Genomic DNA, 23,929 nt, shown 5'->3' with positions numbered 1-23,929 from the left:
GCCCTGGCCTACATCAGCCACCCCTCTAGCTGGGTGCTCTATGCCAGTGGTGTGGGCACAGGAGCAGGAACCCTGTGCCCCTACAGTACCCAGGTCCATTCCTGTGCACTGTAAGTGCAGTGCTGCCATTTAAGAGTACATGGTGCTGAGAGCTCGTCAAACACGAACTCCACAGCACCATAATGGCAACACTGAAGACTGAGAAGTTTGGTATCAAACTTCTCAGCACATTGAACCCCCCCACTCTGGCAGGAAGCTTGGCCGGAAACCCCAAATAAGGACAGGGGATGTGCCAGCCTGCCAACCCCACCCCTCAGGTGGGGGAGGCGAGGTGAAGCACATCTCCGGGCTCTCGCCATCTTGACGATGGGGAGCCCTGCCCAATCAGGACTAGGCTACTGCCCCCCTCCCACAGGAGAGAGGCAGGATAGGGGGTGTACCCACCCCAGGACAGGGACCCATTGGTCCCTGCCCTTCACCCACCTGTAACACCCCTAAATCTAGTATTTAGGGGCACCTGAACCTTCCTTCCCCGGATTCCAGATTCCGAAATACAAAGAAGAGTAAGAAGAAAGAAGACCTGCCCTGCAGCTGCTAAGAAGAGGACACCAACTGCTTTGGCCCCAGCCCTACCGGCCTGTCGACCCTCAAACCTGCTCCTGCTCCAACCCGGCATCTCTTGTGGCCAGCAACCTCACATACCCCGGAGGACCTGGCTACCTTTTGGCTCTAAGCCCCTGGGACTCCCATGAGTAGAGGCTCTACTCAAAATCTGCTTCTAATCCCTGGCATCAGCCCGGAACTGCGAACCCTTCACACTCTGCACCCGCCAAGCCTGGCCTGTGCCGGAGTGAACAAAGACCACGAGGCCGACCCCACGGCGACTGTGACCCCGAGTCCGGCACCCAAGGACTTCCCTCGACGCTCCTGACGATGCCTGCAGCCTCAGAACCAGGTGCCCCCCCAACCGCGATCAACAGAAGGTAAGATTTCCCGACACCAAAAGGAACCCCTGCACCCGGCGCCCCGCGGCCCCCTTTGCCCAACTCCAGGGTACCTACCTATCCTCCAACTACCCAACTTACCTCTCAAAGTGGTGGTGGCACCTGAAGAATCTTCGTCCCCGAGCTTGCAGTCTTTTTCTAAACCGGAGCTTTCCCATTGAAATCAATTGAGCGCCCGAAGGCTCAAAAGCACCCTGCACCCAGCCGCCCGAGTGGCCCTGGCAGTGTAACCTCTACACCTATCTACTTCCCCATTTGCCCTGAGCAAGTGACTAGGAGCCCAGCTCCCACAGCCGTGTGGCCTGCTAGTCAGCAGCCACCAACCAAGGCCCCCCTGCCTCCCATAGGATAACATTGGGCCTAACTCTCTCTGCACCCGGCTGCCCCTGTGCCGCTGAGGGTGAACCAACTGTACCTACCTGACCCTGGGAGACCCCTGAGTCTATGCCCAGAACCTTAACTCTGCCAGTCGAGTACTTACCTTAAAGCCGATAACTCAATTTTCTCCATAGGGTAACATTGACTGGTTTTTCCTGAAATTTCTTCTAACTGTGGACTGTTCAAAATTTAAAATATTCACCAAAATCAGCCGAGTAACGAAAACGAAAATACTCACCCGCTATTAGGTGAGCTCCCAGCGCTGGGTCTTGGTGCCCAGCACTGACTCTGAAAAAGATTCACAACCGTACTTACCAGCAATGTTCCCTCTAATTATTCTTTCTTATGTGCGGCAATAGAATGTTGGTGTGCACTCTTTTACTGTCTGTGTGCGCAAGAGAGTGATAAGATGTGCACAAGGCAAGTCGATCCGCTACCACTTATAGGTACATAACAAGCATTGGCACTGCCAATAAGCCTTGCTTTTAATTTAAAGTGACTTCTTGGTCACTGATTGGTTTAACCACTGAATAAGTCGTCACACATGCACCCTGTCAATCATCCTTGCACGTGTGTATCCATAAATCACTTATTCATTCTTGCATTCACCAACATACACAACCACAATACAGCACATACACAAGTTGAGCCACATTTGCAAGATTAATTGAAAGAATAAAAGTAGAAAAAATACAACATGTTATCAGCTAAAAATGGCAGACATATGTGTGAAATAATAAAGTTAAACAAAGCAGGTAATTTCTTGCCCTCTGTGTGTGCCTTCTCCGCTCATTTATTGCCCTCTGTTTGTGCCTACTCTGCTCGTTTCTTGCCCTCTTTTTGCCTTTTCTACCCATTTCTTGCCCTCTGTTTCTAACTTCACTGCTCGTATCTTGCCCTCTTTTTGCCTTTTCTGCTTGTTTCTTGCCCTTGGTTTGTGCCTTCTCTGCTTGTTTCTTGCCCTCTTTTTGTCTTTTCTGTTCATTTCTTGCCCTCTTTTTGCCTTTTCTGTTCACTTCTTGCCCTCTGTTTCTGCCTTCTCTGCTCATTTCTCACCCTCTGTTTGCCTTTTTCTGTTTACTTCTTGCTCTCTGTTTTGCTTTTTTCTGCTCGTCTCTTGCCCTCTTCCTGCCGTTTTCCTCCTCCCGCTGCCCAACGCCCCTCCTTTCCCCCAGGACACCTTCCCTGGCGGAGTTCAGAAACAAACTCTAAACTTGGCTTTTTGATGGAGGCCTTCCATCCCAGCACCCAGATATCCTTAGGGGTGACAGCGCTGCACATTAAAAATGCTGAGTGATTGATTCAAATAAAGATACTTTACAAAAGGTTACAATTGTTTGAAAAATGTTGATTTGCAACGTTTCTAATGGAGGTGAGTGGGAGAACTTGGTGAACTGGTTTGTGGGCAAAGGCAAAGGCCTACTGTTTGGGAAGTCCACTGCCAGTCCTTGCTTTCTGGCTCACGTTCCGAAGTACTTGACGTTTCTTTTTATAATCAGATAAGTAATATTACAAATCATTCCCCAAATGCCCCTAAATGCCTGATGACCTTTTAAGTACTTAGTGCCTGGGCAAGTATTTTCAGTGGCCACTTAGAGTGTACTCTCTGCTAAGCCTGAAATGTTTGCCCTATTTGTTCATCTTTTGCTTTGTCATGTGTATACAGTTGGCAATAACCTGTTTCACTAATAAAAGATATGAAAAGGGTACTCACTTGTTCCTAATCTGTCTGGGGCCCCAAAAACCCTAGAACTAGCCCTGCTGCTGTGTGTGTAATCGCTGCCTAAGTGTCTACGGCACATACTGCAGAGCTCCTGGCAGTTTCGAGAAGTGGAATGAAAAACTAACATATTGAGCAGTTTGAGGCGGGAGACACGAATGTGAATGGCAGCATGCAGTAGGGAGCATTTTAGGAGTCACTGCATATATAACTGACTAACAATAGCAGCTGAAGGTGCTGTACTGGATGGAAGCATCTTACAAACAGTAAAAGCACGTGTGAAGCCAGTGACGCCACACAGTGCAAAAAAAGAGAAGCACTGGAGAAATCAGGAAGTGGCCTGGTCGGAGGCAGTGATGTAAGGTGCAGCACACTGGTGAAGAGCGTTTAACAAGTCACTGCAGAGGTGAATGGCCAGCAAAAATAGCAGAGGCTGCTGAACTGAGACCAACCAGCATACCGACTGATAAGGCCTCAGACAAGCATGTGTGACGCCACAGCCAGACACAGAAGGAGAAAACAAAAGGTGGAGGCAGCTCTGCCAAGTACCACGCATCAGGCATTAGACTAACGCATTTCAGTGTGGTGATCCGCATCACCGCACTGAAATGCAAAGTCATGCATTATAGCGCCTCAGCAGTAAAGCTGAGAGCGCTGCTATAATTATAAAGCACCATACAAGCTGCAGTGGCGGCGCACGGTGTGCGCTGCTGCCGGCAAACTAAGGGTGCTCTTTGGCTGAGCTATAGCTTAGTTCAGCTGTACAGAGCGGTGTGCTACAATGTTTCAAAGTTACAAATACACCAACGTGCCGCGATATCCCTGACGTCAGAGGAGGACGGGTCAGAGCACAGTTGCAGCCTAGTGTCTTGACTGACAAGTGACCTTAGGTGGGCGTGGCTCCAGCTTCCTGAGGCGGGAGCGGGTAGGCCGCCATGCAGATCAAAGTTCGCTGACGGAGCAATCGTGATACCGTCCCCATGGCTGACTGCCGCAAACAATAATGGCATACTTTTAGTACCTTGCACACCTGCGGTATCCAGCAGCTGCTACCGGACCCAGCCCCACCTGCGCCATCATGGATACATGTGTGTAATCAGGGCTGAGCAGAGGAGTCATTGCCACAGGAATGAGCCAGTGAGTCCACGGTACTCAGCATAATCATTGCTTACGGCCAGCGGGGCCGCCAATCACCGTTGTCCGTGTTCCCAGTCAGGTCAGTGTTTATTTTATATTGATATATCCTCGTGGCCTGTGTTCCGCTGCGCCTTGGTGTCTCTCTGTGGGCCTTGGGAGAGCGGGTATCTGAAGCGGGTTGTGGCCTGTTTTATTTCTTGGGCAAGCAGCCCCCCCCTTGTTTCTTGACAGCGCCAGGTCGCTCTTCCTTACATGCAGAGGGGGAAAAGTCAGAAGCCGCGCATGAAGGTGGATTCTTCACTTAGTTAATTCAGAAAACCTCTGTCTGCCCGGCCGGCCAGATCAGCTATCACAGCACAGCAAACCATCTCCCATAGGGAACGAATATTTATTGGAGCGTCTTGTTAAATAGCGTAGGCTGTGTCCGGTTTATTCTTGGTGCCCAATTAAATGGCACAGTTTACATTCGATTAGGGCATCTTCTTACAATACAAGGAATTTCGAGCAATTATCCTAATGTAAACGGACAGTGCAAACTTAAGTAAACTGCTCAACCAATTGTAGGTGTAAAGTGTGGATCACGTCAATCACGGTGCCTTCCCATAAGATACAGCTGCCTGCTTAGTTGTGACCTAAATGTGTGTCTCCCACTCTCAGCTTTCTAATGCAGCTGGGCTTGCTGCTCATGTCGCTGTGTGTGAGGCAGCGCGTCACGCAGCTTTCAGTGTGCCTTATCTTTTGTCTGAGATTTTGGCTAGAGATGATAAAGAGAAGTCGGTTAAATTTCTTACGTTTTGCAGCAGTTAACTTAGTTTCTGGTTGCTCAAATGGGTGATCTTGCTGATATTTATGTGTTCCCCTTGTCTTCATTGCTTGATTTTGCTCGCGATAAACTGAAATGAATGCCATTAGTTTAGGAAACAATAACACCTGTTATATAGAGAAGTGAGAAGCGCCAAAAGTGCAGTGAAAAATGCTATACAAAAATCAACGTATTATTATGGGTTCTCTAGTAAAGCACATTTTACTAGTTTCCTTTTCAGTGTTGTAGGATGCTATATTTTTTATTGGACCTAAAAAATAAGTATGGTGCCACATCTTAAATACATGGGCTTTCACACCGCTCTACTTCCTATGCCAGAACAGTAAAATGAATCACATACGAAAACGAACATGCAGGCATCATTTTCAGATCAGTTGGGCGACAAAAAAAAAACGTATCTGACACAGCATGTAATGCTATCGCTATCTGTTACATGAGAGAGATTTAGCAATACAAATGTTTTGGATCGATATATTTATTGGTATAGTGGATAAATATATTTTGTTTTACTTTCTGAATGTAATCGATTTCGGTTAACGGCACCGCTGTCCTGATTAACGGCAGTCTAATTATAGTTTACACCTACTTTTACTTCACTGTAAAAGCTTGAAAGATTTCTTATATACTTTCAGCAAAAAATATTCTCAATTTTATTTATAATGACATTCTCAGTGTCACTCATAGTCATTGAAATGCACTCATTATTACTCTAAAATTACGAAGATGTCACACATGGCAATCTGAAACCTTGGCAGCTATGTGGAGGAGCCAGAGGTCCGTGGACTTTGCAAACGGGACTCGGGTTGCAGAGAAAGCTCTGGGAATACTCTCCCTCTGTTTAATGACAGCGGTGCAGGCATTTAAACGTCCACCATTAGCATTTCTAAAGACGAAAAACACGTCTTTAGAAATGCATTTGGAAGCGCAGCAGCATCACCATCAGCCGCACTTCAGAGGCTCCAGTGAAGTATTTACTGAATGCGTGGAATCCTTTGAAGTGCGCGCTGATTGTATGTGTCTGCGCGGAGGGAAGCCTAGGTGTGAGCGCCCGCTCAGGCGCGCAGCTTAGAGGGAACCATGCTTACCAGTAACCCAATTTTCTTCCATAGGAAACCATTGACTGTTTTTCTATGAAATTTCTTCTAAGTGTTGATTTCTGCAAACTTTAAATATTCTTTAAAAATCGTATAAATTGTGAAAACATAATTACTTACCTGTTTTGGATGAAGGTCCCAGTACTGAGTCTAGGCACCCAGTACTGGATTACAAAAGTAACGAGAACATACTATACCTGCAACTTGAATTTTCTTCCATAGGGAATCATTGACTGTTTTCTATGAAATATTTTCTAAGTGTCAACTTTTAAAATAGCAAAATATTGTCTAAAAATCATAACAGTAACTAAGTCGACTTTTATCACTTGTTTCTGAGTACTGTCCCAGGACTGAATCTAGGATCCAGTCCTGGAATCACAAAAGTAATCCTAAAAGTAATCTATTGCAAATAACTTGAAACTTCCGTTGAACTCAATGCATTATTGTGTTTAAAATTGTGTTGCCTATTGCAACCACTGGTAACTTTCTACAAAAGCCAATTGCATATTGAAAAAGTATTTATATAAAGCATCTCATTCTGAGAAAGTATATTTTAATACCTATTGTTGGTTCTAAAATAAAACAGGCATATATTTTTATATATAAACCTAGAGTTCAGTTATTGAGTGTGTGAGACCATTTGCTGACTGAGTGTGTACAACAAATGCTTTACACTGTCCTCTGATACTGCCTTACTGCTCGACCAAGCTACCACTTTAGAGAGTAAGGTTATATCTAACTTTAGCCTCTGACAAACCTCTGGGGGCTGTGGACTCTGTACACCCTGTACCTATTTGGGAACAGTATATACAGAGCCACTTTCTCACAGTCACAGGTTGTATGTAAGCAGTCCCATATGGAATGAATCTGTATATATTGTGATATCCTTGAGATGGGTACCTACGCAAGACGTGACTTCAGTATATCGGACACAGCTCTATATGTCTAATGTTTGTGAAGAAAACTTAAAGCTGAATGGATAGTACATTGATTTCATGTTCGCCTTGGCAAACATATTAATCTGTTATCAATTGTGTCCATCAATAGCGGCATTGTCTAATCAATCAATGAATGTCAATCCTTTGACTGAAATTGAATTGTTCTGCTCCTGTGACTGAGCTGAAGTAGAAGGGGGTGTGTACACTTGACTTACAATCACAATGCAAAAAATCCACAGTTAAATGATACAGTTTTGGATTCACTTTATCGGACAGGAAAAATATGTATAAGTCATCACTATTATTCACCTGCAAAATCACACGAAGTCCTACATAATAGACATGGGTTTATGACCCAAATGTTCTTGTGGCTAAGATGATTTGGCTCATCCTTTTGGGCAGTGTCAAAATGTGTTGACAATATTGGGAGAATTTACTTTAATACATACAATTATTAAGACAAATATTATTTTTTTCTCTTCAGTGCTGCATTTTAAATGATTTGAATATCCCGGAGTGGTGCATTGTTCAGACGATGTGTATTTTTCGAACGCACCTTTCAGATAAACAACTGATATTGAAATATTTGATATCTCGGGATCCACCAAGGATAGTGGACCTCCTTAATATCCAATTACATATTTCACAGGTAAGTTTGAACACTCCTTCACCTCCAAACATCAGAACAGGAGTATCTGGACACCTTAAAGAGACATTTAAGGTTTAAGGACACACATTTATATTTTTATAAGAACAAACATTGCTCTAATTTTACCCTCCACAATATACTAATTAAATTAATTTTCTTCTTGATGTATTACATACACCCCATGTCGATTAATCTGCCTCCTTTGTCACACCACTTTATATCTGAGATTTTTTTTTAAATGGTAAATGGACTCATAGCATTATGAACTTTGCAGCTAGTGTATCGGAGCATGATGTTGAATTATTTCTCATTTTAGGTATTTGTTTGCACATTTTTTTTTAATGTTTTGTGTAAAGCGATTTAAAGTATTTAAAAGAAATGATAGTGATCTATTTAATGGTGCACTCAAAACAGGATTTATCTATGAATCCTAAATAATGTAACCCTAGACTCGAACTATCACAATTTCACACCTTCGATTCTTCGTGAAGGTAAGTGAGACAGAAGTTTTCTTCACAGTTCAACACATAAATTTTGTTGACTCAGGCTTTGAACAACAGTCACCATTTGTCAAATGTCAGAGCATGACGCAGTGCAAACACGCCAAACAAGTGGACAAAAGCCTTTCTGTGCCTCCTGCCCCTTGTAGTCCTCTCAGAGGCCTTCAGGATCACTGGACATGAAGCCCTAATGAACATCTTGGCAACGGGCAAGAGATTTGTGGACACTGTACTCAAGGAGTTTACCTTCCAATTATCTGTCCACACACTTATCCAGATGAGCACCTCAAGATCTGAACAGCTACCTACCCTTCACATGCAGGGTACCTCTTGTAATAGTCTCTCCCCTGCCGTCTTAAAAATGTGCATTGAATATCTTTGATTCCTTCTTGTTGATGACAGAATCAAGATCCACGAATATGTCAATGTCACTCAACTGAAAGTCTCCCTACCAAGGACTTCCACTCAAACAAAGTCTGCTTCATCTTCACCCAAACCTGGATGTCAAATGCCTACTTCAAAATGAACTCAACCCAAACATAATTCTCTCCAATTACAAAGGGGCCGGGTCTCAAAGATTTTGTTGTGATTTATTCTCGAGCGAAAATCATGAGTACTATAAGAATAAGCCACAACTACTCATAGGAAATCCTTTGAGAAATGGGGTCCTCTACGACCGGATGAACTTAGATTCTGGGCTTCCTCTAGGATACATAGCTGAACAGGTTCACATTCTATTTCACGATAGGCACCAAGTCACCCAGGAATCACTTTTTTTAAGTTTTAAAAGAGAGTTTATTGGATATGAGAATAAAACATAATAGCAATAAAATACAATATGCAAATATAATATAATGCAAACATTTCATATAGGAGAAAGAAACAGAGAGGGGGGGGGTAGGAGGGGAGAGGGAAGGGAAAATCAAATGATATAACTGATCTTGTGTTCAAAATATAACAATTAGATTACATTAATACCTCTGGTAGTAATTTATGTGATAACCAAAATATAAAACATAGTAGATAACAGATAATTACTCTTAGCTTCAAGGAGGTTTGGTTACTTCTTCATTGCAAGGAGTATGTAGAGGTAAGGATTGAGCAGATGCGTTTAGGAAATTAGTAATAGGTAACCATAATAAATCTCGTTTAATAGTGAGTGTACTTGGGTAAACATAACCCCTATTTAATCTATAATTGTAACAAATTCCATACCACCAAGCTTGGAAAGAAACATTCGAGGCGCTTTTCCATGACTTAGTGATTTGCTGGAATGCTACAGCTATAAGCAAATCAACAATGGAGATATTAATAGTGGAGGAGGACAATACTTCAGAGATGCTACCTAGAAAAATATGGGGGAGAGAGAGAAAGGAATATGTGAAAGAAAAATGTTGTTAATTTGTTGCCACACTCTGATCCAAAAATCATGAATAGATGGACAAGTACATAACATATGTTTAAGGTCTGCTACCGGGATCGAGCAAGACCAACAGGTAGAGGGGGTATTGGGATCAATATGATGCAATTTAGCTGGAGTGATCAAAAGTCTATTGTATATAAAAAATAAAGTTTGAGTCCTATTCGCTGCTCTAGAAGACTTCCTTATTTTCGTCCAAATTTTGTTCCAAGTTGAAATAGAAAAAGTTTCATCTAAATCAGATTCCAAGTCATATTCTACTTTAGATTTATCACAAGTAGTAGTGGTATCCCTTAATTTTTTATAAATATGAGATGCAGATGATGAAGAGTGTAAAGATGGGAGTGTGATAGGAGAGGGTTTGGTATGTGTAGAGGAGGATGTAAGGGCATCATAAGAATTTTAGCGGCTTTGATCAATAACATATATTTGGAGTAAAAGGAAAGAGGTAGAGAAAAACGGGATTGAAGCACAGAGAAGGGAATACAGGTTTCGTCTTGAAAAACTTGGCGAGTTCATTTAAGACCGAGATCTATACAATCATTCCAAAAAAAGAGTCTTATTTCTAATTTTAATGTTTATTATACCAAATTAGGGATTGTAAACATCGTGTACGATCATCAAGACCATCCAAGACAAGAGGAGAAAAGACTTTACGAGTATTTTTAAGAATGGGGAGAGAGAATTTCTTTGGAGTATGAGAGAGAGATACAAATTCTTCAAAAGTGAAAGGATGAAAAAAGGAGGTTTCAGTTGCTACCCATAAAGGTTGGGAGATAGAATCCGTCATATGTTCAGATAATAGAGAAGAAGAATGTTTAAGAAAAATGAAGTATGATATGAGAAGAAATCCAGAAAATTGACTCCACCTAAATGTTTAGGGAGTTTAAGCTTGGAAAAAGACATCCTAGCTTTTTTGCTATGCCATAAAAATTTTGATAGGATAGTGTATATTCTTATAACATGTTTTAGGAATATTGACCGGGAGATTAGATAAGAAAATAGAATTATTGGGACTAAGATCATTTTTATAGAGTCTAATCTACCCCACCAATATAAAAATAAGGGGTGCCAATGCGTCGTGGAATTTGTTAGGCTTAATTGTATGTTTTTTAAATTTAGTGTTACAGTATCTTTAATAGGAGGTGTAAACCATAAGCCTAAGTATTTGATCTTAGTTGGGCTCCAATGAAAAGAGGAAGTCAAGAAATCAGTGTGAAAACAATGCTTATTTAAAGGGAGGATTTCACATTTATCAACATTGAGTTTGTATCCTGAAACCAGAGGAAAATCTGAAACTTCTGATAGAAAAGACGGTATAGAAGTTTGAGGGTTGGAAATAAATAAAAGAAAGTCGTCTGCATACTCACAGAGTTTCAGATGTTTATCCCCACATGGAAAACCAGTAATATCCTTATTCATGCAATTTTTTGTTAGAAAGGGCTCTAATGCTAAAATAAATAGGAGTGGAGAAAGTGGACATTCTTGGCAGACACCTCTGAAGAGAGGGATTGAGGAAGAGACAAGGCTATTAGCTAGAATAAAGGATCTTGGGAAAGAGTAATGAGATATAAGAAAGAAATTTAGGGCCAAAACCAAACCAAACAAGAGTTGAGAAAATAAACTGCCAATTAACCCTATAAAATGCTTTTTTAGCATCTAGCGCAACAGCTTCTAATGATTGTCTATGAGAATATGACGTGCTAAGAACATTAAAAAAGAGACAGGTATTATTAGATAAGTGACGGCCCTTGATGAAGCCGCATTGCTCCTTACCTATTAATTTTGGTAAAATATTATCCAGATGAAGCGCAAGAATTTTCGCAAATATCTTATTGTCCAAATTTATTAAAGAAATGGGTCTATAATTCTTACATAAAGTATGATCCTTATTTTCTTTCGAGAGAAGACAAATTAAAGCTTCCTGAAAAGAGCCTTCAGATTTCTGGGATGATTTAAAAAATAAAAATAACTGATGCAATTTGGGAATGAGTAGGTTGGAGAAGTGCGTGTAAAATTCTATGGTAAAGCCATCAGGCCCAGGAGCTTTTCCTTTTTTAAGCACCTGAATGGCTTCAAGAATGTCTTTAGTTTGTATATTAGCTTCTGAGGAGGAGAAATCTACATCCGGAGAGGATGGTGGGGGAATGGAAGACAAATAATGAGTAATGTCAGTCAGTTGAGGGGGGGATTCAGGCGTATAAAGTTTTTGATAAAAGTTAGTGAATTCTGCTAGAATATCTTCGTCTTTATGGACTGTAATGTTAGATGAAGTTATAATAGATTCAATTTTAGTGCGTTTTTTTTTAATCTTAAGATAATTGGCAAGAAGATTACCAGCTTTATTTTGCGCACTATAATATTTAGCACTAGATTTAAGTAAACATAAATTCGCAGATTCAGTGGAGAGTTTATTAAAGGAGAATTTGGCATTAATGAGGTTATTCAAGTCAGATTGCTTCTTAGTTAAGTAATAAGAGTGTACCAATTGTTTAATTTGTGTATTAAGTAATTGTATGGCTTGAGAGGATGTGCGTCGTTTTTTGAAAAACAAATGAAATAATGAAGTCTCTAGAAGCAGCTTTAAAAGTATCCCAGATGAGTTGAGGGGATAACTGAGGGGATTCATTGTTCGTAAAGAATAAGGTTGCGAAATCAAGAAAAGCTGATGTAAATTTGGGGTCTAATAGAAGAGAGTTAATAAACCTCCATCTCCTAGTGCCTTTGATGGAAGGGAGCAAATCTAGACTTAGGGATACTGGGGCATGGTCAGAGATTAAAATAGAGCCTATGTCAGAGTGGGAAATGTGTTGAGTCTGGGCTTTGGAAATAAAGAGATAATCTATCCGGGATTGAGAGGAGTGAGCAGGTGAATAGTACGTGTATTCTTGTAACGTAGGATGACAAAGTCTCCAGGAGTCTACAAGAGATCTTTGAGAGACAGTGGAAGTAAATTGAGTATGCATGGGAGAAGGTGAGAATCTAGAGTTAGGCCTCCTATCTATAAAGGGATCCATATTCATGTTACAATCACCACCCAAAATGAAATACTCATCAGTATAGCGCATCAAAGAGGAAAGGATTTGGGGCCAGAACAATTTATCTTGATTAGTGGGAGCTTATATCTTAAAAATGGTTAAAGGAATCTTGTTAATCAGTAAAGACACAGCAACCCATCTACCTTTAGAATCATTATCTTGACCTATCAAATCAAATCCAATCAGGTGTTTGTTAAGCGCGACTACTCACCCGTAAGGGTCTCAAGGCGCTGGGGGTGTGGGGCGGGTGTTCGCAGGTTCCAGTCCATCAAGGAGGGGGTCTGTCAAAGAGCCAGGTTTTGAGGTTTCTTGCGAAGATGGGGAGCAATGTTATCTGTCTGAGGTGGAGCGTAAGGTCGTTCCAGGCTCTGGCCGCGAGGATGGAGAAAGAGCGGCCTCCCGATCTGGTCTTTCTGGTGCGGGGGACCACTGCGTAGGAGAGCTGGGCTGATCGTAGGGTCCTTTGGGATGCGTGGAATTTGAGTCGGGAGGCTCGCCGCAGCACTCACATTGCTGAAGGAGCGGTGTGCACATCAGCTGTCCGCAGTGAGTGCCGTCACTGCCTAAGCGTTCCCAGTTTCCTGCTGCCATGTAGCGACGCCCAGCACAACCCCTGCTGCATTCTTCCTCTGCGGGCAAAAAAGGCCCTGCACGCACGAGTAGCCGCGCCACTGTCCGGATGTCTCTACTCTGTAGGAGGAGTAGCCTGGCAGGAGGGTGCCTCTCAAGAAGAGCGAGGAAGGCCAGCCGCTCGTGCCCTGCTTAAGCGCAATACATGAGGGGCGAGTGTGTCTGCAGGACACCATTTGAAGGAGAATTAGTGCAAGCAGCACAGCGCGCTTTTGGTTAAAAAGTGCTGGACAACAAAAAGAAAAACAAGCATTGGCATAGCCAATAGGTCTCGCCTTTGGGACCTTTTAAGTGTTTAGCCATGCAACAGTTGTTGTTGCACCAAGAATATTGTGCTGCATAAATACTTTGAAGGTCCCAAAAGCGAGACCTATTGGCTATGCCAATGCTTGCTTTCAGTGGAACCCGTAGATGCCAAGCCATTACATTTATTAAAACCTTCATTTTAGGAAAGCTGCCGGCAAACGATTGATTTGGCTCAAGCCCTTTTATTCTGTTGTAAGTAGTCATTCTGTCTACAGATTTCACTATTATTTTTGTGAATACATGTGACTGTCAGGAAGACCTGCCAGCCTCCTCAAAAGGTTTTTGAACGTGAACCATGCAATCCCAGCAGAGAGGGCAGTGTGGGATCAGAGGAGACAGGGAGAACATGGGGAACCGCCTAGGATGAAGGACGCAGGGAACAGAGAAGGCAGCCAGTGTTAGGCTGCTGTGGGCAGACGGGGAAGCGTGAGGACAGAGGGGTAAGGGCATTATATGAGCAGAGTGGGCAGTGTTTGACAAGAGTAGACAGGAACAACGATTTGCCAATGAAATTAGTGACTTGTTCCAGTCTTAAAAAACTGATCAAATTGCATATGTATCGCATGCGTATGAGTCCCCACACTCCCGCCCACAAGGGAGCACCGCTCTCCGATATCAAGTGTACCGGGTGGATTCTCGTGGTCCTGCCGGGTGAGATCCATCTATTGTGCTGATGGGATGTTAAACACGAGTACGGGTGGGGTAAGAGAGTGCATGAGGGGCTCTGGAAACCCACCAGGACTTCATTCATGGTAATACCATGGTTTGTTTTCAGGTAATATCACAATCTGTTGACAGGAAGCAAACAGCACTGAGAAAGTAACAGGCGAAAGTAACAGCAACAACATTAAAACACCCGCACTATCTCAGAATACAAGGGCAACTCCGCTTCTCAAATGGCGATGAGAACAGGAAACCGCGGACTGAAAATGGAAGAGACAGTCCTCAGCTTGACAAGGCACCGGCTAACCATTTACAACAAGCAGGAAGTGAGATAAGGGAGGGGGGTAGGGCACGTCGCGCGCACTAAGGCGGAGAGAGGCACACAGGCTGACAAATGGTGTGCACAATGTTGAGTCCGTAGGTTCTGACGATGGGGCGAGCGGAGCCATGTAGATGTTGAAGAGCGTAGGGCTGAGGGAGGACCCCTGGGGGACTCCACAGGTGGTAGGTGTAGGGTCTGAGAGGAAAGGGGGGAGTCTGACCCGCTGCGTTCTGCCAGAGGGGAAGGAGCGGATCCAGTCGAGGGCCTTGTCTTAGATCCCTGCATCGTGGAGTCTGCGTATTAGGGTGCGGTGAGAGACTGTGTCGAACAGTGCTGAGAGGTCGAGGAGGATGAGGGCTGCTGTTTCGCCTTTGTCCAGTAAGGTACGGCTGTCGACTGTTGCGGCGAGGAGGGCGGTTTCCGTACTGTGTTTTTATCTGAAGCCGGATTGGGAGGAGTCAAGGATGTTGTGCTCTTCGATGAACGCGGCGAGTTGGCTGTTGATGGCTTTCTCGATGACTTTCACTGGGAACAGGAGCAGGGAGATGGGTCTGTAGTTTTTGAGGTCGGTGGGGTCCGCCGAGGGTTTCTTCAGGAGGGGGTTGATCTCCGCATGTTTCCAGTCGTCAGGGAACGAGGCGGTTGCCAGGGAGCAGTTGATGGTGTGGCAGAGCATGGGTGCGATGGTGTCAGCGGCTCTGTTGAAAATGTGGTGAGGGCAGGGGTCCATGGGGGCCCCGGAGTGGATTGACTTCATCGTCTTCAGTGTGTCCTCGGTGGTGAGGGCTGTCAAGTTGTCGATCGCTGGCTTCAGGGTGTCGGGGGTGGTTGGTGAGGGTTCAGTGTGTTGGTTGTCTTCATCAAAGGTGTTGTAGATGCTCTTGATTTTGTGGTGGAAAAAGGTGCTGAGTTTGTCGCGGAGGTCTTGTGAGGGAGGGATGTCGGTGGACTCGCTTGTGGGTTGGGTGAACTCCTTGATGATGTTGAAGAGTTCTTTGCTGTTGTGTGCATGAGTGGAGATTCTGTCTTCAACGGCTTTTTTCCTCATTTTTCTGATGAGTTGGTGGTGAGCGTTGGTGGCGGCTCTGAAGTTGTTGTGGGCTTCTGTGGATTTGGTGTTCCTCCAGGCCTTTTCGAGGTGGCGGCAAGTGCGTCTGGACTCTCGAAGTTCAGTGGTGAACCATCTAGCTTTCTTGGCGTGGGTGTTGTTTTTCTTGAGGGGGCTATGGTGTTGGCGCTGTCGGAGAGCCATCTGTGCAGGGTTCGGGCTGCGGTGTTGGCATCATCGTTTTCCGCGATGTTTGGGGTGGAGTTGCTGAGTGATGAGGTTAGCTGGTCGTCGATGTTTCTGGTCCAGTTTCTTCGTGGGAGCAGGTGCTGGTGTCTGTGGATGGTGGGTGTTCTGAAGGTGAAGTGGACGCATCGACGGTCAGTCATTGGGAGTTTGGTGGTGTGGCTGAAGGTGATGGAGTTTCCTGTTGTGAAGAGGGGGTCGAGGGTGTGTCCTGCTGAGTGCATGGGTTCGGTCATGATCCGGCGGAGTCCATTGTTGTGGAGGTTGTCCAGGAGGGATGTGGTGCTGGGGTCCAGTTGGTTGTCGAGGTGGAAGTTGAGGTCTCCCAGTAGGGTGTAGTTGGTGGACACGATGGCATGCGGGGAGATGATGTCCGTGATGGAGTTGGCGAAAAGTCAGCGGGGTCCAGGGGGTCGGTAGATGAGGGTTCCTCGGAGGGTGGAGGTAGGGCTGGCCAGTATCTTGAAGTGAAGGAGTTCCATCAGGTCTGTGGGCTCGTCGGGGAGTGTGCTCAGGCAGAGGGTGGATTTGTGGACGATGGCGATTCCTCCTCCCGGGTGGGTGGGGCGGTTCTTCCTGGAGATCTTGTATCCTTGGGGAATGGCGAGGGCGATGTCTGGTCTCGAGGTGGTGTTGGTCCAGGTTTCGGAAAAGAATGCCATGTCCGGGGTAGTGCTGTCGAGGAGGTCCCAGATTTCGGTGGTGTGTTTGTGGAGGGATCTGACGTTGAGGAGGATGCATTGCAGGGTCTTCGGTTCAGTTGTGTTCTTGCGGGTGGATTGCGCTGGGTCAGTGGTCTTGGCAGTGCTGCAGGTGTGCTGGCAGCGGTGACAGCTGAAGGGTCCATGAGTGTCAGCTGGTGATGCTAGCTTGCAGTTGTTGTTGCAGCCTGGGTTGAGAGCGTGGAGTGCCGCTGGGTTATAGCGTTGGTGGTGCAGAGATCCAGGGTTCCTGGCGCTGGTCGCAGTCGGGTCGCGGACGGGCGCAGACAGGCTTGCCTTTGGCGCCCCGGCGGGGGCCGCCATTAAGTAGGGGTCAGGGAGGGCTGGACAGCTGGGAGGTGGGAGCGGGGAGGGGAGCTGCATTTGGCCGGTCGCACTGGTCGTGCTGGGCGGGAGGGGCCGCGGGGGCTGCAGCGGCGGGGAAAAACGGGCTGAAAAAGGCAAAAGGAAAAAGGCAAAAAGATAGAGAAAAGTGCAAATAAGGCAGCAAAAGTGCAAGAAAGAGTGGAGGAAAGACACAGAGGACACAGGAGAGTGAAAGAAGGAGATTGAGATGAGGGTAAAAAACGAGTAAAATGGAGGAAAGACACAGAAGGAGAGTGCAGGGGGGAGCTTGAAATGGGGGGAAAACGACAGAAAAAGTGCAAGAAAGAGTGGAGGAAAGACACAGAGGACACAGGAGAGTAAAAGAGGGAGATTGAGATGAGGGTAAAGAACAAGTGAAAAACGGAGGGAAGACACAGAAGGAGAGTGAAGGGGGAGCTTGAAATGAGGGGAAAATGACAGAAAATGGAGGAAAGACCCAGAAGGAGAGTGAAGGGGGAGATAGAAGTGAGGGAAAATATGAGTGAAAGAGGAGAGAAAAAGCAGAGCAAGAGAATGGAGACAGAGGTCCACTGGATCACCAGGGATGAGGCGCAGGGAAACCTGCGGGTGGAGGAGGGCCTCAAACCAACACTTGAGAGTGCAGGGGCAGGCCTCACTTAATGGTGGAGCTGCGAGGGAGGGAGAGCAATTTCACTGGCAATGAGTCCGTGGTCTTATGAGTTGGACATCTAAACGTTTATGGCAGAGAATAGCAACGCCATTACATTTCCCTGAACCAGGTGATGCAAAAATATGGCTACCCAATGGCGACGTAATTTAGTTATTTCAATATCTTTTACATGAATTTCTTGCAATAAAGTAATGTCTCCTTTTAAATTTGCAATATGGGACAAAACACGCTGACGTTTGATGGGAGAACCCAAACCTTTAACATTCTAGGATATAATATTTAACGACATCTAACTATATATATTAAAACGGAAAATTTGAGAAGAGCGTTTATATGTATATGTAAAGAATAATACATCATATGACAAATTATGAGTTCGGAGAATTGTCATAGAGAAATGGTAAAGATAAAAAATAGAAAAGTAGGAAGTAGGAAAAGAAGTAAAATGAGATAAGAAATAGGAAGAATACAAAAGATAGAAAAGAGACCAGTGATTAAAGTGAAACGAGAAAATATGGAGAGAAAGAAAAAAGGAATGAACACAACAAAAAACAAAAAGACAAAACAAATGAAACATTCGATGAAAAAATACGGTAACAAAAAGACATATCACAAAAAGACAATAAAAGCGGGGTTGGTGGAGCCACATAGGGGAGGTAGGACGCCGAACGGAAGACCGCAGGACGAAAACAGCAAGGGGAACATCATCCAGGAAGAGTGAATGGAACAAAAAGCGAGGGACCACAAAACCGCAACCTGGTGAGGAAGAAAGAGAGAGAATTAACGAGGAACATTACAATATAACAAAATACCACAAAATACATCAGGAAATAGGCGAATTACAAAAAAGAACAAACAGATAACAAACAAGTCATAATGAGATATGCAAGTCATTTATGGCCTAGGGATGTCCATGGATTCTTCCCTGCAGCTATTTAAAAATTGCTGGAGGAGCGCAGGATCTTCATAATTTGTCGTTTTGATATTATAAGTCACTTTGAAGAGGCATGGGTGAAACAGGCCATATCTAGCATTCAGGCTGCGAAGTGCGGGTCTCATATCCAAAAACCTTTTCCAACGGTCAGCAGTCAGTTTGGAATAGTCCTGGGCAAAAAAGAGGTTAGATCCATTCCATGAGATTTTTCCGCGTTGTTTAGCAGCGTGGAGGACCTTAAGTAAATCTGTGTTTTCAAAAAAATACAAAATAACTCCCCTAGGTTTCGTTGAGGAAGATGAAGAACGAGAGCTCTGCCCCAAACAATGCGCACGTTGGATATTCAATGATGGATTATCAGGAAGACCCAGAAGAGTTTGCAAGAAGGATTGAAAAAAGGAGATTGGATTAGAGCCTTCAAAGCCTTTGACCAAACCATAAACGCGCAGATTATTACTTCTGTTGCGGTTTTCTAAATTTTCAACCTGTTGTTTAAGTTGCTCTATCTCTTTGTGCATATGAGGAACTTGCCCTGTGATTTCTTGAACAGAATCCACTCGTTTCTCTAGGTCCCCAACTCTTTGTTCAGTAAGAGACCAATTGGCTTCCAAGTTCTGTAGACGGGTGTTGGTTTCCTCCATATGGGGCTTAAGAGCGCAAATTTCTTCAAGAAGGAGCTCCATGGAAATTGAAGATGAAGAATTAGTAGGGGAAGGCGGGTTCACTTTTACTCGTTTGCCTGTTGTGGAAGTCGACGTTGAGGGTATTTTGGAACCTTGTTTGGAGCATAGACGAGGTGTAGAGGGAGCAGAGCCCTTTGTACCAACAGATTCACTGATATTATCCTCCATGTTTTCCTGCAAAACATTAAAAGGTTTATGGTCTTCTAAAGCTGCTTCGTTGGAGGGATGAACACCACTCCGATTAGTGCGGGGCATTGCCATGAAATATGGCGAGAAGAAGACCTCCTTAATGAAGCTGGAAAATACACTATGATAATAGAGTCACCCAGGTGTCAAAAATAATGATTAAAGTCACACTGAATATTAAATGACGTAGAGAACAAATAGCATTAGTTCAGGGACCAGCTGCAAAAGAGTTAGTGATCAAAATGAGGGGAAGATGGCAATGAAAGAAGGTAGGTTGCCAATACCAAATGGGCATTTTGCTGTGAGGAAATAGCGTCTCACGACCTCAGGCTGCAAGTGGGAAGAGCGTTGAAAAATCAAAATGGCGGCCGCGACTACGCGTCTAGTTGCGGCCGGCAAACAAAGTAAAAAATACATCTGTTGGGCTCACCCCGTTCTCCCACAGAGGCAGCATTCAAAGGAGCCGAGGTCCCGACCGTTGTATCTCGCGGTCTCGGGGTCCAGAAACAAGAATACCGGCCTGGAGCGTTCCTGTCACCTCACGTTGTTGCAGAGCTCCCGGGAACAGCGGCCATCTCCGAAGGCTCCTAAGCCACGCCCCTCACCCAGGATCACTTTAAGGTGCCACTTTTCATTCAAGGTACACATAACCAAGACAATTCAGACAGCTTGCTACCAGGGTTCAATGCTACATAGAATAAAAGGCTGCCTCCCAACTCAGACTTAAAAGCAATAATCTAAGCCCTGGCCCAGGCCCTGGTCCTTACTTGCCATTATCCATCACTTCATACTGGCCCCACCAAAATGCTTCCCACAAACCACTGCTCAACTCTTAAAAGGATTGACGTGCAACCAAAGAACACACATTACTTTGGACCTCAATTGGCTGCCGTCAACTTTGCATTATCTAAAAGTCCTCCTGCACTAGCTACAAAGCAGTTCCAAATAGTGTATTCGAATACTTGCCTAAAACACAAATCATGGCTGAGGCCCGGTGGAGCTGTTTAGGCAGCTATAGAGGAGTCTGGCTCTGGTTCACCCCATAGCCCGTCACCTACCCAGCCAGACAATGGACATGTTTTTCCTTGTTCTCCCCGTTGTGTTTCCTCCCCTCCCCGCCTCCTCCCTCTGTGATCCTGTGGATACCTCCCATTTCCAGCTTATGTGTTAATATCTCTTGATTTTGTGTTATCACTGTTTCTCTCCTATGTCTATTATTGGCGCCTGTAACTGATGTAATTTTTGTAACCTGTAGCTCGTTGATACTCAAGTAAAGCGCTCTGATACCTCCTGGTCTAGCCAGCGCTACTGCAGTGATTGAATTTAGACAGTGGCCTCAGTGACGTTGTGACCCCATCTGGATTATGGGCCCGCTTACTCTAAATTTTTGGGCCCCCACGTGGTACTTTTCTCCCACTGCCGGTTTGCCAGATTCTGATCTGCTTCCCAGCCCCCTGTTCTCCACTCCACTCCTCTCCCCCATTCCCTCTAATCCGCTACTGGGGACTTGTTTCTTCTGTGTTTGACTATGCAACTGTAACTAATGTAACCCATGAAAAACTGTTTACTCCTGTTATTCCTGACCGCTGAGACCTGAGCGTCATGGCTGGTTCCCGGGGAGCTGCTAGACAGCTATAGAGGAGATTGGCCCTGGTTCACCCCCTCGGCCGTCACCTACCCAGCCGGACATTGGGCACAGGTCTCCCCATCTCCCCGCTGTGTCTCTTTCCTCCCTCTCCCTCCCATGAATCACCGTAACATTGTTATTTACCTATGTTTTACTATGCTCTGGTAACGGATGTAATTTGTAACTTGTAATGCAACAATCCTCATGTAAAGCGCTCTGATGCCTATGGGTCTAGCCAGCGCTATATAAAACTCTTCAAATAAAATAAAAAACAAATATCAGATGGGCAATGGCAACATAATCAGCCATGATAGTGGTAGGATCAAAATTGAACCAGCATTGGCGAAGTCAATTGGTCTCACCTTTTGACTTTGCCAGTGTTTTTTGTCTATGCTGTTCATCAATTGAAAAAAGAAAAAAATATTGGCAATTCTACAAAACATCAGTAAAAAAAGAAAAAAAGCCCTACCAGAAAGATATCTAGGTGTGCATGTATCATCACACGTGCATGCAAGCTACAGCTTCCCCAGCTTGACGTGTACGCATGCTTGCATCACTAAGCATGTGCACACATATGTCATAACATGCCAGCAATTGAAATCAGTAATCGCCCCTTTTGGAGCAGAAAATATAAAAATACATAGAAATTGTGCAAAAGAACATTTACAGAAAGAAGAGGCCCAGTAGCAACCCCAGCTGAAAATGGGATAGAGAGGGGAGGTGGAGCACTTTAGCAGTGGGGATTTGGGAGAGAAAGTTATTGCTGCCGATGAGCAGTAGCGATGAGCAGGGAGGGGTAGAGGAGCAACTGAGTTATTTTTTTTTTAAAAAGGCGAGTGAGACAGGGAGGAGACAATGGATGAGCTGGGGATGGGAGAAAAACACAGAGAGTGCAGGCGAGTGCGTGAGAAAGCAAGTAAACAGATGTTATCCCTCAGAATGCTAAAAGCAGAAGAAAAATGAAGTTGTCAGAATGTAAGCTGTGGAAAGAAACAAGTCATCCAATCAAAAGGATGGTAAACAAACTTTTCTACAGAGGAAAGGTCAACACAAGAAGATGAAGGAAAGTTGTTCAGTAAGAAGCAAGTAAATGAGATTGACAAGAAAGGTGACAAATTGTCAGCATCTGTCAACTCAGACGATACCTCGGAGTTGGTACAATGCACAAAAGGGGTCCACCTCTAGATCGTCTCAATTCTGTTTGCTATTATAGCACAGAAGGTTGATATGATCAAGCGGGGCAAAGAAAGGATGGAGACAGCAGGGATGGAGACCTCAAATAGGAAGAAGATGGAATTAGTACAATGCTCAACTATGGAAACAAACCAATTCATGGTGCCCTTGCTATACCATATTGCATGTACCTGTAAAGGAAAACAAAACACCATCTTCTAATCTTCTTAGAACGATATCATATATTGATGGCTCCGAGAACAATAGTAGTAACTGTGAATCATTCCATGTGCCTTTTTGAACATCACAGGGGATGGCTTTACCAATCCCTATATAGACCCCTGTTATAATAAGGCAAAAAATAATAAACATGAAGAAGTCATTGCTGTATTAATACCATAGCCGACCATATCCATGATCCCTTGAATCCATTAGCATTCCTCAGGCAGGTATGATATCACAGTAACGTAATCAAACCTGTATCACAAACGCAATTTGAACATGCAATACTTTATCCTCTTTATCTGTAAGGAATCCGGAAATGACTCATGCCATTTCTTTCATGGCTCAGTTAATAGCACTCATGCCAGTTGTCAACCTGGTTTTGTCAAGCATCAACGGTGCATATAACCAGGCCGTTTCTAAACACGGCTTCGTCTTTGAACATAGAATAAATGTACTGGTAAATGAGCCGTTTCCCTCATGGCAGGAAATACCAGAATGCACCAAAGTAAATCACATAGGCCTCCACTGACAGAATGGGAGGTGGGAAACAAGAGAAAGCCAAACAGCGTAACTGCAGGAATAATACTTAGACCAAAATCAAGAGTTTCCTTTAAGAATCAGAACCGGTGGCGTAGCACCCTTACCTGACCAGAGAGAAAGAGAGAGCACTCCGCTCCCGAACATCCGCCTTCACGCTTGCAGTTAGGAATAATCTGCAGTGTCTCTCCGTATCGGCTTCTATTAAATGCCCTCCCCCTTCCGGAAGCGCGTCCACCTGTTGCCACCTCTACCCCGGAAGTGTTCATTGGCATTCTGGGAATTGTAATTTATTTCAGGAAAAGAATATGATTCGGACCTGGCAACGTATAGCACAGGTCGTGAATCGTAACAGTACATCCCTCCCCAGGAGAACGTTGTCAGGGTTTAGGCCTAGTGGGATTTGAAGCGTGAAACCTTTTTACCAATCTTGGGGCATGCACTCTAGTGGCTGGCTCCCATAAATTTTCTTCCGGCCCATAACCCTTCCAGGATATCAAGTACCACAAATTGCTACCTCTTTTCTTTGAGTCTATAATAGCCTTTACCTCGCATTCTGGTTCCTGATCTACCCAAACTGGTGCGGTTTTTTTCGTACTCGAGTAAAAGAGGGTTTTACCAATGAGACGTGGAGTACAGGATGCATTCTCATGTGTTTGGGTAAGGCGAGTGTCACCGTTACAGGATTTACCACCGTGATGACTTTATAGGGACCGATATACCTAGAATTGAATACAGTATATTTCTTGAAGTGTATATTCCTTGTAGACAACCAAACCCCATCTCCTACCTTATAATGGGGTTCTTTTCCCCAATGTTTATCAGCTTGCTTTTTATATTTGTCTTTAGCTTTTCTGATGTTTGTTTGAGTGGTTTTCATTAGTCTTTGTATGTGTTTCACCCTTATCTGTGCTTCAGGTATCTTCTGT

Source organism: Triturus cristatus, chromosome 5_1 (assembly GCF_964204655.1).
Source record: "Triturus cristatus chromosome 5_1, aTriCri1.1, whole genome shotgun sequence".
NCBI classification, from domain to species: Eukaryota; Metazoa; Chordata; class Amphibia; order Caudata; family Salamandridae; genus Triturus; species Triturus cristatus.
This window is presented reverse-complemented; position numbering follows the sequence as displayed.